Raw genomic sequence first — 14,996 nt, 5'->3', positions numbered from 1 at the left:
TGTCGACCAATCAAACTGGGCCTCTGCAGGCCAGAGTTCACTTCCTTGGTTCTGCGTGCCACTCCTTGAGCTAACTTCCTCAATAAATACATAAAAACACATAAGAAAGATAAGAACATTGGATATCATTGTTCTGAAATGTTTTGGTTATCAGAATTAAACTTTCTGCAAAGCTGCCTGCATGCTTTTAAAACACAATCTCACACTGTTATACATAGATCTAAATGACTTCGTGCTCAGTGGAACGGCTACACAGACTTCCCTTTTCACAAAGACTGGCCAAACAGCTGAATGAAAGGTGCAGTTTCATTGAGAAAAATGTAAATAAAATTGCTGCAGTGTTGTTCTCCGAGGGAATGTCAAGGTTAGCCTTATTAGTTCTACTTCAAAGTGTGTGTGTGTGTGTAGGGGGGGGGGGGGTTGAATGCTTTCATTACAGATTTCATGCCAGCAGGCTCTGCCCCATTGACCCCCATACAGAGACGTTTATAAAACCCTATAGCTGGCCCCAATGTTGGCGTCCAGAGGGTCTCTGTCTCTCTGTTGTGACCAAAGTATCCGTGCCATACCAGACAGACAGGCAAAGTCTGACACTTGAGGGAAACAGAGGTGTGAGCCAGATAAAGCTGCCTTGCCCCCGTCGCTGCTGTTTGTGCATGTGTCCAATGATAACACATGTCAGCCACTATCACACACCCCGAGTCGCACAGAGGTAACAGAAAGCGCCCGAAGCCCTGGGAAAACGTGGAGGAGCGTGAAATCACCTTGATCCAAAGATTCCTGCCGCATACCAGTCCACTGAACCCACCAGAGCACACAGGGGGGGCCCTGAGATGGGCAGCCTGCACTCTACAGGGCCACAGGTCGGGGGAAGCAGAGAACAGACACACAGAGACGAGACAAGAAAGCGAAAAGGGGGTTAGCGTGAAGCTTAAAACCGACTTATGCATTTCCTGCATAAGAGCAGGTAAATCATTTCATGAGGGTGGGGGGCCTGCCTCCTCTCCGGCGGAGATATAAACACAGGATTTACTTTGACATGCCACTTTTCAAGGCCAGGCTTGATTACAGGTTGCCCATGTGCTGTGAGTGAGTCAGGCCGCCTGCCTGTTTGGGTTTACTGACAGTAGAAGAGGATGCTATGGCTGGAATGCTGTGGTGTGAACCGTGGTGAACACTCCTCCCAGTGCTGAGTGATAGCTGGTGTGCTTCAGCCAGAGAGCAGATAAAGTGGCCTCTGTGTGTCACATGGCAGTATACTGTATGCTTTCACATCAACTGATTACACCCTATTGCCCTCTCAAAAACCCAGAGTGTGAATTTAACTCAAGAGTCTTAAAAAATTGACCCGAAAGAGTAAATTTTTACCAGTGGTGGAACGTAACTAAGTACATTTACTAAGTACTGTACTTTTTTGAGGTATTTTGTAGTTTACTTGAGTATTTCCAATTTCCAATACTTTTACTTTCTACTCAACTACATTTATTTGAAAGCTTTAGTTACTAGTTACTTTGTAGATCTTGATTATTATTACAAAACATACATTAACCACTTCAGCCCTATATATATATCTTGGCCATTTGAAAATAGCCGATCTACAAGCTCACAATGCGTCACATCGTGATGCATTGTGAGCTTGTAGATCTGCTATTTTCAAAAGATTATTATACATTTGAAAACTTTAAATGGGACATTCTGCACAATGAGTACTTTTACTTTTGGTATAGTTTGAAGCCAATACTTTTGTACTTTTACTCAAGTAAATAAAAAATTCTGGACTATCACTTGTAACAAGAGTATTTCCATATTGCAGTATTGATACCTTCACTTAAGTAAAAAGTGAGTTATTTTCCCACCACAGATTTTTACACTCCCTGGGTATGTACACTCTGGATTCTACAGTGCGGGAGGGGAGATCTCCATTCCCAAACATGAAACGTAGGCTACATATTCATATAGATCATGGGGTGGTTCTTGGCCCTTTCACATGCTATTCTTGTCATGCTATCAGCGCAGCGGAGCAGGCCTCTATCAAGAGTGTCACACATCAAAGCTAGCCTTGTCAGTGCCACTTCACCACACCGTGGCTACGCCGAAGTGGGAAAGACAGTGTTTTCCGAGAGAATAATGGCTTCACGTGAAGAAGGTCAGACAGAGAACATTTCCTTGCATGTTCCCCTTGGGAGTCTTGTTGATCATCTGATGATTTCATAAAGAATTATTGGGTTACCAACACTTACAAGAATATCGCTGACATTTTGAAGTGATATTAGGGGTTACATTTTCTTTGGCTTTTGCTTTTATTGATATAGGCTACAGTAATTTTTTGGGGGGGGGGGGGAGGGGGGGGGGGGGGGGGGGGGAAGACATGCGGCAAAGGCCGACAGGCTCGGGACTCGAACCCGCAACACGCCATCAGGCTGGATTACCGGCCTAGGTGCCTGGACCACTCAGCCGCAGCACAGGCCAGGGGTTAACCGGTTTTAAGGGTTATGCAATACATAGACGGGAAACATTCCACTTGAGAAAATCCCAACTCAACTTACAAGCATAATGTTAGAAAGAGTGCAAGGATAAATGTACCATTAGCTCCAATTCACCAGGCAGATGTTTACCTTGTGTTCATTTAGTTGTTGTATTATTTTCTGTTTGCATGTCTATGTCTTTATACTATACAGTGTGCCATTACATCTTGGAATGTAATCATGAGAGTGCTGTGGCGCAAACAGTTAAATTGCAGCAAAACTGCAGTGCTAGATTGGAAAACAAATGGAAAGTCATCGAATCGGCACAGGAAAACGAGGGTGTTTCCCCACACTGTGCCTTTGGAATGTTTTGGCTAAAGTGAAAGCCATCATTCAAACCCAAATGCCAACATTTGAAGAGACAATGAAAGGACAGATAGAGACATCCGGGCCTGGTCTTTAGTCTGGGTCTGGAACACAAGTGCGTTTCTTCTCCGACTGTATCTTGGGCCTGGGTCAATGGCTCAGTAACCCCCCTGCCTCCCACCCCATCCCGTCCCCCCTCCCCTCCTCCCCCAGGTCGGTATACAAGTTGTTCGGCAGCTTGCATCCCTCACTCCAGTCCTAGCAGAGCTTCAGAGAACATTTTGCCCCATTCTCTTCTTGAACGCTTATAGGAGTGAGGAAAAAAGGAGAGAAGACCCAGACAAATTAATGGTGAGGGAAGGGAAGAGGGGAGGAGTGGTGTGCGCGCATGTGTGTGTGTGTGTGTGTGGGGAAGGGGAAGCCTGGATTAAGTCATGAGCTGTGCGAGACATAGGTTGGATTTTTAGTGGGTGAGGTCACATCCTCTTTGTTGAACAGCGGACAAAGTCATTCTTCTCCACGTGTCTAAAAGAGTGCACTCTGATGAAAAAGATGATCTCTGGCGGTTAATTCAACTCTTAAAATGTGAAAAATGATCTGTAAGGGTCAGAGTTAAATTAACACTCCATATATCTCTGTGTGTCGACACACCGAGGGGGCCACTTGTTCTGCCCCAGAGGTCGGCTCTGAAGTTTCCCTATATATAGCTTCCCTTCCTTCGCTTGCCTCACGCTGCACAGACGCCAAGTTGTGAGCTTGTAGATCCGCTGTTTTCTACTTGCGACATCGTCACACATACGACAAGAGTATGAATGAGGCCTCAAGGCAGTGGAGGACAGGGGGGACTCTAGGCCCGGGGCCAAGAGAGGCAGCGTCTGCCTGTCACAAGTGAGTGAGTGTGTGCGGTCAGAGATTAGGGAAGGAAAAGGACCCAAAAAACATCCAAATTCCGGTGGAGGCGCTCCTCCCGCAGCAGCTGTGGCTTTCCGAGTGGGGAAGGATGCTGGACAGCTGGAGCGACCCGATTGGCTGGCGAGGCCGTGGAGTGGGGGAGGGGGGTTGGGGGGGTGTGTCCCCGGCCAACATGGCCACTTGGCCAGGGACACGCTTCCTCTCTGTGAAGTCTTAAATGAGACGAGTGACAATTCATCGGGGACAGGATGTCCAATAGGAAGACGGACCCCAAGGGGTATATAGATGGAGGGGGCCTTGCAGCTGGCCCACGCGGTGACCTTCATGATATCAAACCAAAGCCTAGTCTCTATCCCTTTCTCCCTCTTTCTCTCTCTATCCCTTTCTCATAAGCACACTGTGCCTATAGAGAAAAGAAAGAAAGAAAAAAAGGCATTAATCAGCAGGAGAGAGCAGAGCGGTTTCCAGTAAGTCATTTTCTGTACGTTTATTTTAAGGCGACGCAGGGCCTCGCTGCCGGTCCACAAATAACATTGCTTTCTTCGTCTCTCTCGACTTCCCCCGGTCTTTGCAACATTTCCTCTGCAGCACACTTTACATTTCCCTCCTGAGAGAGAAGAGGAAACGGGGGCCCTCTCTCCATGCGAAGGAAAGTGCTTTGAAAGCGGGCTCGAGCCAGCGAGCATATACCATAAACGCTCCTTATAAACGGAGAGCTAGCAGGATTCAGAGGCAGCAGCAGACTCGCCTGCCAGGGGCCCCCAGTCAGTCAGTCAGTCTGTCTGGAGGAGCTGTTTTCCTGTGTGTGAAGCATGCACAGCACTGGGCCTCCTGAGCTTCATACGAGCAGCATAAAGAGGCCTCTGTGAGGCTGACTCAGCTCTGCTCTTAATTCACCTTATTGGTCTCATTGCGTGATTCAATTCCGAGGGAAGGCTCAAGAGCGACTGGTCCCTCAAGGACCGCAGGTCCCCCCCCCCCCCCCCCCCCCCAATCAACAGAAGCCCCATCCATCCATTCATGCACCAGAAGGATGGAACATGTTCTGTCATTGGCATGGAACATGGAACCCGTCTCAATAAACAGCCCCTGTGTAGCTAGCTACTACATTTAGAGTGATCATCCATGACCTGTAGCCATGGCAAATACAGTAACAATCATCTGTGAGCATATATGAAAATTGACCCTTTTAACTAGTGTACCCAAATGGACTGGGACGGTTGAACGCATACTGTAAGGGTCCAACCCTTGGGGTTTTGAGGGTCTCTAGCCCCTCCAATGCCTGGCTTTTGAAATTACGTTATATGACGGCCAATAAGTCTATGGGCTTTTAATGTTTGTTTAGAGCGCTTTTAACAAAAATCGAATGGCAGCCAAGTTAAACAAACATTGACGACGTGAGACGCCATGTGGCCAATATACTGTAAATACATCTTGGGATGCCCAGCTTTGTGTTTCTGTGTGTAGGCTACCACGGAATGTGATGATTTTATTGGCTGAGCACGGAATGTGATGATGTATGATGATGTATGTTGATAAGAGCACCCCTCACTTTACACGAGTAACGTAACGTATATAGTGGCAGTGAATCTGTCAATGAAAGTGACTGCCATATGTGGAAGCCAAGTCTATGGACTTTTAATGTTTGCTTTAAGCAGTGATGTCATGTAGCAGCCACAGTGGACGCCGCTGACTTCACTGAGTGGGATTTTTACATTTATTTTACATTAACACTCAGGATTTGTTTTTACTGTGAACCGATAATTCAATAAAGCTACATAAATGTAGTGTCTCCCTGAGGTAATTGCCTTTTTCTGGCTCCACAAAATGTCATTGTCTTGAAATTGAAACCATTCTAGGAATCTTGGCCGACTACAGTACAGCATTGCGGCGCAGACTACGTTTACAGAATATGGAAGGCAGGGTGGAGGAACGTCTGAAATGTAGGCAACCAACCGGGCCTAATTCAGCGCCACATTGTAACTGCACGCACTGACCCACAAAACCACTAACCAATTCTTTACCAAATGCATGGCACTTGATCTCACCACTAGCATGCTAGTAAGGCAAACAAACATTCCGTCTGGGTGGTGATGGTGAAATCAGACAGATTCCCTTGTGCGTTGCGTAATGTGTAGCATTCCAAAAGAGCCCCAAAAGAAAGAGAAAGGCAAACAGCGGGGCATACTGGCCTTATCTGGAGGAAATGTCATGATAGGAATTAGAGCGATGACGACTGTGTGGCTGGCATTATTGCGACGGCGTCGCTCTCCGTGTTCCCCTGGCTCACGGCCCGGCTTTGATCTTCTGGTGCCTGGAGGCCTTCCGTCTGTGGAGGGTCCAGCGGCATAGAGGTGTGGTCTCGGTGGGGCCCCCTCGAGTAGACCTGCTCATCAGCATGGCACGGGGGCCGTATCCACTGGGTCGTTCTTCGCTCTGCCCAGGTGAGGGACTATACATATATACTGCCCGCCATTACTGTTATCAGCTCATCTGTAAAGCTAAGTGGGCATTATTTATGACACGTACACAACATGCCTACGACGGAGCCAGTATGAGGTTAGCTGTTGCCCCATCCTCAGATATAAAGATTAATTTGTGAATCCTTGCCCTATAAAACATATTAAAACTTTGTAGAGTGGAGTCTCTTTTCTTTTGGCCATAGTTGGCTCTGTGTCTCTTCAAAACAACATGGTGGTCACCATTTTCCCATGTCTTTTTCAGTGGTGGAAAGTACATTTACTTAAGTACTGTACTTACAGTAAGTCAAATATTGAGGGATTTTTACTTTACTTGAGCATTTCCAATTTCCAGTACTTTTACTTCTACTCTACTCCACTACATTTCAGAGGTAAATATTGTACTTTTACTCCACTACAATTATTTGACAACTTGTAGTTACTTTGTAGATTTTGAGTAATATAAAAAAATATATACATTACCAACTTCAGCCCAATATACATTTTGGCCATTTGAAAATAGCTGATCTACAACCTCACAATGCACCGCAATGCGACACATTGTGAGCTTGTAGATGCTATTCTCAAAAGATGTTTTATACATTTGAAAACCTGAAATGGAAAATTCTGCTTAATGAGTACTTTTACCGTTGGTACATTTTGATGGCAATACTTTTGTACTTTTACTACTGCTAAGTACATTTTGGACTTTTACTTGTAACGGGCTATTTCTATTTTGCAGTATAGATACTTTTACTTAATTAAGTAAAACATGCCGAGTACTTTTTCCACCACTGGTCCATTTTCCCATGACACATTACTTTGGGCGCAGCCCTTTTTCTCTTTCTCTTTTTTTTTTTTTTTTAGCTCAGAGAGCTTAAAATCCTGTTCAACGGGCTGAGCCTTATAGAAAAAGAGGGAGCAAAAAGTACTTTTGGCGGTGGTGAAAACCAGTTTCAATCCGAACCTGGATTAGTCTCAATCAAATGACAACCTTGAAGGACTAGATACTTGTGTTTCATTGCTGAGCTAAGGGTCCCCCCAAGCTACGAGAGGTGGATTAGGGTGACACATGACACAACTTGCTATGCACCAACTATGCATAGTTGCCACACACACACACACACACACACACACACACACACACACACACACACACAATAGTACGATCCATCTAAAAAAATTCCCACAAGGACTGTTCAATCTATCAGGCCTATTAATATCAGATACCTCCCAGAAGAAAACTTTTTTTTCCTCTTGCCTGAGGTCAGTGAAGAGGAAGTCATCAATTCTTCCCACCGAAACTCTGGGAGGAGCGGGACCCATTCTTTCCAACTCTCTTTCTAATCGTTGTTATTCGGATGTCAGCCAGCCTTGAGCCGGCCCACACCGGTCCACTTGTGTGAGATCAGGGGAGAGAGAGGGGGTGGGGGGGGGGTTCACACTTCACAGCAGTGTTGTTTTTGTCGACTAAAACTAAGACGAAAAATGAATGAAAACTAAGCTATTATGACTACAACTAAGCTAAATGTATTGACAATTTCGTCAACGGATAAAAACTAGACTAAAATGTTAGGAAGGGACTAGTGGACAAGAGATCCAGTATAAGTCATTTTACACTTGGTTGCATGCTGAAAATAGCCAATCTACAAGCTCACAACACGTTGCGCTGCGACGCGTTGTGAGCTTGTAGATCGGTTATTTTCAGCAAGTGTAAAATAAGTCATTACGATGGCATCAAGGCCCGCCAAAATACCTTTTAGTCGACTAAATCACCTGTAGATTTAGTCGACAAAAATCTTATAATATATAGTTGACTAAAGTAGACTAAACACTAAAACATTCCGGGTGACTAAAATGTGACTGAAACTAAATGAAAACTATTCAAGAGACTGACTAAAACTAAAATAGAAATTTGCTGCCAAAAACAACACTGGTTCACAGTGCTTCTGGCCCTATGGGCTGCATGCGATGCTGCAGGCTGATCCTAGGCCAGAGCTTCCCAGGCTCAAGGCCTCGTCCCTGGGGAGCGCTCGTGCAGTTCCGGGCCATGTCGCTCGGAATCCTCCCGCAGCCTCCAAAGTGGGAACGTAGCCAAATTATAGCAGCATCCATCCAGAAGGATGTGCATCTAAAAATATCAAACATATAGCTGAGAAAGGAGTTTAGGTATAGGCCGTCTCGATGCACATGCATCAGACTCAGAACGGAAACACACCTACAAGGTTTGTAATCAAAGTATAGACTGGGTATGCACTATGCACGCTGCGTGACATCATCATATCCGGAAGTTATGCAGGAATGCCTAACTGAGTGGCAAAAAAAAATACCTTCTGGCCTTGACAGCCCAGGCATACATACATACAGAAAAGTCCTATCTGATTGCATTAAACAACGTTAAACTCGATTTGCCACTCATAACTTTATATTATGCATGCGCATACCCTCTATATTGGAACTGCTTTATAATCCGATGAGTGTGTAGTTGTGTACACGCAGTGGGGTGTCTTCCACCTGTCATAACTGCCCTGTAAACGTTCAGTAACAACTGTACCTACAGTACAAACTATAAACTGGCTATGAGCAGAGAAGTCACTCTTCGGTTTGGCTATATGTTTTGAGACACTCTGCATCTGCAATGGCATTCTCATGGAAATGGCAGCGCCCGGTCAGACTGATTCTACGACAACCTTGGATGTCTTTTGTTTCCGTTGCTTATGCAATTGTTGATAACAGGAAGTACAGAAGGCATATGTTATGGTTGGAGCTCCGGCCTGAGCTCAAGTCCTTGGTCAGGATTCCCACTGTCACTGAGGAAATGAAAGCACAGGGAGGATCTCTTTATGGTTAGCCCATGAAGACATAAATACTCACTGCATGGGAGAAGCAAGACTTTCAATGGGCCTGCCGGAAAACTGATGAACAGGCAAAGAAGAACATTATTGCACAAGATGAGAGAGCTTGTCGCAGGCAGTGAAACCTCTCAAAGGACGGACACACACACACACACACACAAAATATCCATTGGGCCATTGGGTCAGAGAAATTTGACGGTACAGGGTTTGAGGCCCAGAAAAGGGCTCCTGGGGCCCTTCATTGGCAATTGATTTTGTTAAATTTAGGTAAAAAAGATGATACAAACACGGAAAAACACAAAAATGTCACGCGCACTATGGGGGCCCTGCAAAAATTACCAGCCCAGGGGCCCTCGTGGGAGTTAATCCGTCCCTGACGCGTACGCACGCACGCACGCACGCACGCACGCACGCACGCACCACACAGCATTTGAGTCATTGTCCTCCAGTTGTTGCTGTTGACCTGATGAAAAAGGGGGGGCAAAAAAAGGAAAGAAAGCAAACATGCTTGAGGAATCTATGAAATGCAAAGCGTGGGAGGAGTGGCTTGACACATGTGGCTAGACATGAAAACAACCAGAGCTTTCAAGGTGCGGCTTCTCTCTGCAGCCTGTTGGCAGTCTCGCCGAGTCGCCTGTCAGGCTGATATGTGCTCTCTCTCTCTCTCAGATGTGACGGAACTGAGCATGTTTGTATTCCATAGGGTTTCCAGAGTTCAGTCTGTGCCCCCGGGGCATGCAGATATGGGTGACTGTGAGGGGCCTGTGGAAGTCCCTCGTTCCCACACACACAGTCGGCTTGCAAGACATCACGTCTTTTTATGCACGAACATGGCGCTATGGGACTCTCACGTCAGTTGCTACAAGTGGTGGAAAAAGTATTCAAATGTTTTACTTAAGTAAAAGTATCAATACATCCATTTAGAAATAGTACAAAAGTAATCGCAATATTTTTTTACTTGAAGTACAAAAATCACACCCGTGTGAACTGAGTGGTGTAAGGTCTTATATAGCCTGTCTGACGTAATGAAATCATGTCTGACGTAATGAAATCACACCCGGGTGAACAGGGTGAACATAGCAACCATGCTCATTTTTTCTGCACAGACTAACAAAGCCAGTTGTAGGAGTGGTTTACACCACTCAATAATGAAATCACACCCGGGTGAACAGGGTGAACATAGCAACCATGCTCATTTTTTCTGCACAGACTAACAAAGCCAGTTGTAGGAGTGGTTTACACCACTCAAAAAAGTAAAAGTACTCATTATGCAGAATGTCCTATTTTATACGTTTTCAAATCTTTTGAAAATAGCAGTTGGGGGACAATCCAGGCTCGAGTGTGACTTGACATGAAAGCCCCATGAATGCACATAGACACACAGGAAAACCTTTGCACACCAGTCTGTTCTGCTTTTAAACCAAAATCGGTAAACCAGAGGATGTTCTTGTTCCTGTCGGTTTCTGTGAATTGTGTCCTGTAATGTATCTATTTGTAATGTATTGTGGCTGTCTTGTCTGTTTCTTGAACGGTGACGTCATGGACGCAAAACAAATTTCAGTGCAAGCTGACAATAAAGTTGTATCGTATCGTAGATTGACAGTATATACCATCAACACACAAATACACTGAGGGAGGGGAGACCGGCAGACAGTTAAACCATGAGTTAAACCATTGGTTCTCAAAGTGGGGTCCGGCCAGGAACCCCCAGGGGTCCTTGAGGGAGTTCCAGGGGGTCCCCAGCTAAATTATAGATAGTTAGGAACCAAATGGACCCTTATGGGTCTGTAACTCTGAGAGTAAAACTCTCAGAGTAAAATGAACAGTGATTTTACAATTGGAGTCCCAGAGACAGGAATGCCATTAAATGGGGGTCTGAGGCCTATATGCATATCACACTGTTGGGTCCTTGAAATTAAAACGGTTGATAATCACTGCTAGAGCCGTGACAAATCTTCTCTTATGAGGGTCCCTGCATGGCATATGTTTTCAAATGTGGGTGCGCGGGTTATACGTGTCAATTTGGGGGTCCTTGACATGAAAACTTTTGGGAACCACTGAGTTAAACAACGTGCAGTGAACAAACAGGGTGGTATACAGATAGGCAGCTGAGGTCATGCTCTGTTGCATTCCGCAGAGAGAGAGAGAGAGAGAGAGAGAGAGAGAGAGACAGAGACAGAGAGACCGAGAGAGAGAGAGAGAGAGAGAGAGAGAGAGAGGAACAACAAAAGCCAAAGGTGTCAATGACCAACAACAGCTGGGTCTGCTTCCTCAAGAGAGCGGTGTCTGTCTGCAGTGTTGCCATGTCGGCTTATTATAAGCAACTTTGGGCATCTTTTTGTGTAAAGTAGCTTGTAAATAGGCCTATTGGTAGTTGCGGGTTGCGGTTTTGTGGGGCTTGTTTCTAAAGTGTAGTTGCTTATTTGGGCTTGTTTCCTAATGTCGTCTAACTAAACCAGTAGTGATTCTCACTCATGTCAAGGACTTCCGGATTAATGTATTTGTCCAACGACCCTATAAAAACATGTTTTGCCAGGAACCCCCATACAAGATTTGTGTTGAAAATAGCAGAATAGTAGTGTAACAGAGTGGTCCTCTGTTACTTATGTTGCACAGCATATTGGCACTTTATTAACTTGCACAGTTGTATTTTGCAGTAGGGATGTCCCGATACACTTTTTTCGCTTCCGATCCGATCCTGATATCTCAATTTCTGTGTTAGCCGATACCGATACCAAATACCGATACCAGTGTAGTGATCTCATGTTGTGTTTATAGCTATATCTCATGTTGTGTTTATAGCAGACTCCTCACTCAAATGTGCACTTGCAGTTTGGGCAACTCCAAAGCAAACTCCACATGCCCCAACATTTTATTTACCTGCCCTTACCCCTGTGTGGGATCTGTGGTTAGACTGGCATATTCGCCGATACCGATATGACCCGATATGACAAATAAGGGCCGATCCGATACTTTTCCCGATACCGATACAGTATCGGGACATCTCTATTTTGATTTTATTGTTTAATACTGTTTCCTATTTAGCTGAGCTGGCCACTCAGCCAACGAGTTCCACCTGGGGAAATGCTTGGTGATTAACAAACATGAGGGGCAAGTGCAATGATGAGGCTATGTAAAGAGTTGCAAGGAGGAAAGACGAGCAGGAGCCACCAGAGACCGGAGTAGGTCATTAGCTGACCCAGGTGCCATAGCAGTGTCGATTCCAGAGGGAAGGTTGGAGGAGCGGGCTGAGAGGTGGAGGTCTGTTGTCCGGACACAGGCAGCCAGAGACCAGCCTATGGAGGAAGAGCCAGCCAGAGACCAGCCCATGGAAGAAGAGCTCTCATGTTGGCAGCACCAGCTCCAGCAGCGCCACCTTCAAAGACTGACAGGGAGGCCAGGGTGAGCAGACCCCAGGGTGAGCCACAAGCTGCTCCAACTGTCTCCATGTGTTTTAATCGACATGAATAACTAGGAACTACAAGTGAATGCAATGAACTACAACTAAATGAACTACAGTGAACTGAGAACTAGGAGTGTGCGAGGAGTCCCCAGTAGGCTCTACCAAGTGCCAGAAGATTGAGGAACTTGGCGAGGAGGGGTGAGATGTTGCGAGGAGTCCCCAGTAGCCTCTACCAAGTGCCAGAAGATTGAGGAACTTGGCGAGGAGGGGTGAGATGTTGCGAGGAGTCCCCAGTAGCCTCTACCAAGTGCCAGAAGATTGAGGACCTTGGAGAGGAGGGGTGAAATGTTGCAAGGAGTCCACAGTAGCCTCTACCAGGTGCCAGAAGATTGAGGAACTTGGAGGGGGGGTGAAATGTTGTGAAGAAGAGTCCTGTTCCAAGTACCCAGAGGATTGAGGGGCTTGGAGAGGAGGAGGGTAATGTAACAGAGTGGTCCTCTGTTACTTATGTTGCACAGCATATTGGCACTTTATTAACTTGCACAGTTGTATTTTGCAGTCATGATTTTATTGTTTAATACTGTTTCCTGTTTAGCTGAGCTGGCCACTCAGCCAACGAGTTCCACCTGGGGAAATGCTTGGTGATTAACAAACATGAGGGGCAAGTGCAATGTGGGTTATAGATGCAATATGTTTGGGAAGTGCAATAATGTGGAGTTCTATTGTTGAGGTTTGATTGAATGCCTAACAATTGCCTGTGATGTGTTTCAGTTGGGCTGGACCATGTCAGGATAGCAGGGTTAAGATGTGCTGTTGTGATTGCTTATTTATGTTGTAGTGTGAAGGACTTATTATATAACTTGTATAGTTCATGTAGTTCACAGAAACTTGTAACATTTGTATAGTTTAAGGTTATTTATTTATATGTATTTATTGTTTGCTTATTTATGGTATGTTCTCATTTGAAGACACCCCTGTAAATGGTATAGTCCATTCTCATTATTTCCAGCTGGGTATAAAAGGCTGCCATATTGCCAGTGAACTGAAGTCTGTGCTGGGAGTAGAGAGCTTCCTGTATTCATGCCAGTTGGTAGTGCTCTTTGATGAATAAACATACTATTGGTTAACCTTTACCAATGCCTCTGTACTGTTTCTCCAGCCACTAACACGGTCATTCCTAGGCCTCACTCAGACCTTTACTGCATTGCTGTATGCTTGTTGGATGAATGTTGTGTAGTGTCATGGCCGCCCTAATGCATTTCCAATGGGAGTCACATGGTTTGACACAACATTTGTGTTGTATGAGGGGGAGGGACGCAGTCGAAACACAGCCGAAAGCCATAACAGCTTGTAGTCCAAAATGTGGACTACAAACCATGTGACTTCCATTGGAAATGCATTGGGGCGGCCATGACACTACACAACATTCATCCAACAAGCATACAGCAATGCAGTAAAGGTCTGAGTGAGGCCCTACAAGTAGAAGTGGAAGTAGATGTGGAAGGCTCGTCTGAGGACGACCTAGAGAGAGAGAGAGAGAGATCTGCTATCTACTAGCAGCTAGTAGATAGTAGATCTACTATTTTCAAATAGCCTAGTCAGGCTTCCTTTGGGCTTGTTTTCATGGACCTGGTTGCTTATTTCTCTCACAAAATCTGGCAACACTGTCTGTCTGCTGCATGGGGATTCTGGGGAACGCGATACAGTTCCTTTCCCTCTGTTGCACTCACCAGTGGTGGAATAAGTATGTAAGCGTTTTACTTCAATAGTCAAAGTACCAGTACTGCAATGTAGAACTATACTCCGTTACAAGTAAAAGTCCGGAATTCAAAATGTACTTGAGTAAAAGTACGAAAGCATTGGCATTAAAATGTACTTAAAGTACCCCAAATTGCGCAGAATGTTTCGTTTCAAATTTTCAAATGTATAAAAATCTCACAATGAAAAGATTGTAGATCAGCTATTTTCAAATGGCCGAAATGGACATAGGGCTGGAGTGCTTACTGTGTGTTTTGTCATAATAATCCAAATCTACAAAGTAACTAGTAACTAACGTTTTCCAATAAATGTAGTGGAGTAAATTTAAAGTACAATATTTGCCTCTTGAGTTGTAGTGGAGTAGAAGCAAAAGTACTGGAAATACTCACGTAAAGTACAACATTTACAAATACCTCAAAATTTTACTTAAGTACCAGTACTTAAGTAAATGTACTTAGTTACTTTCCACCTCTGTGCACTCACTGACTACAACAGTTTCCATGACATCTGATATCGCAATGAACGCACATGGCCTGCATGTCCAGTCAGTCCGATCGTCTTGACATGACATCAGGAAGCCCTCGAATCTAGACGGCCAGAGGACATGTGTTGCTCTCGCCCAAGTCCCCCGTCCCCCCGTCCCCCGTCCCCCAAAAAAGTGCTTCTTCTCATCTGGCTAGATAAGAAACACAAATACATGACATGACATACATGGGGGAGAGAGAGAGAGAGAGAGAGAGAATTTCTAATTCTCTATGGGAAGGAAGGGGGAGAGAGA

This window comes from Electrona antarctica (assembly GCF_951216825.1).
Source record: "Electrona antarctica genome assembly, chromosome: 23".
Classification (NCBI taxonomy): Eukaryota; Metazoa; Chordata; class Actinopteri; order Myctophiformes; family Myctophidae; genus Electrona; species Electrona antarctica.
This window is presented reverse-complemented; position numbering follows the sequence as displayed.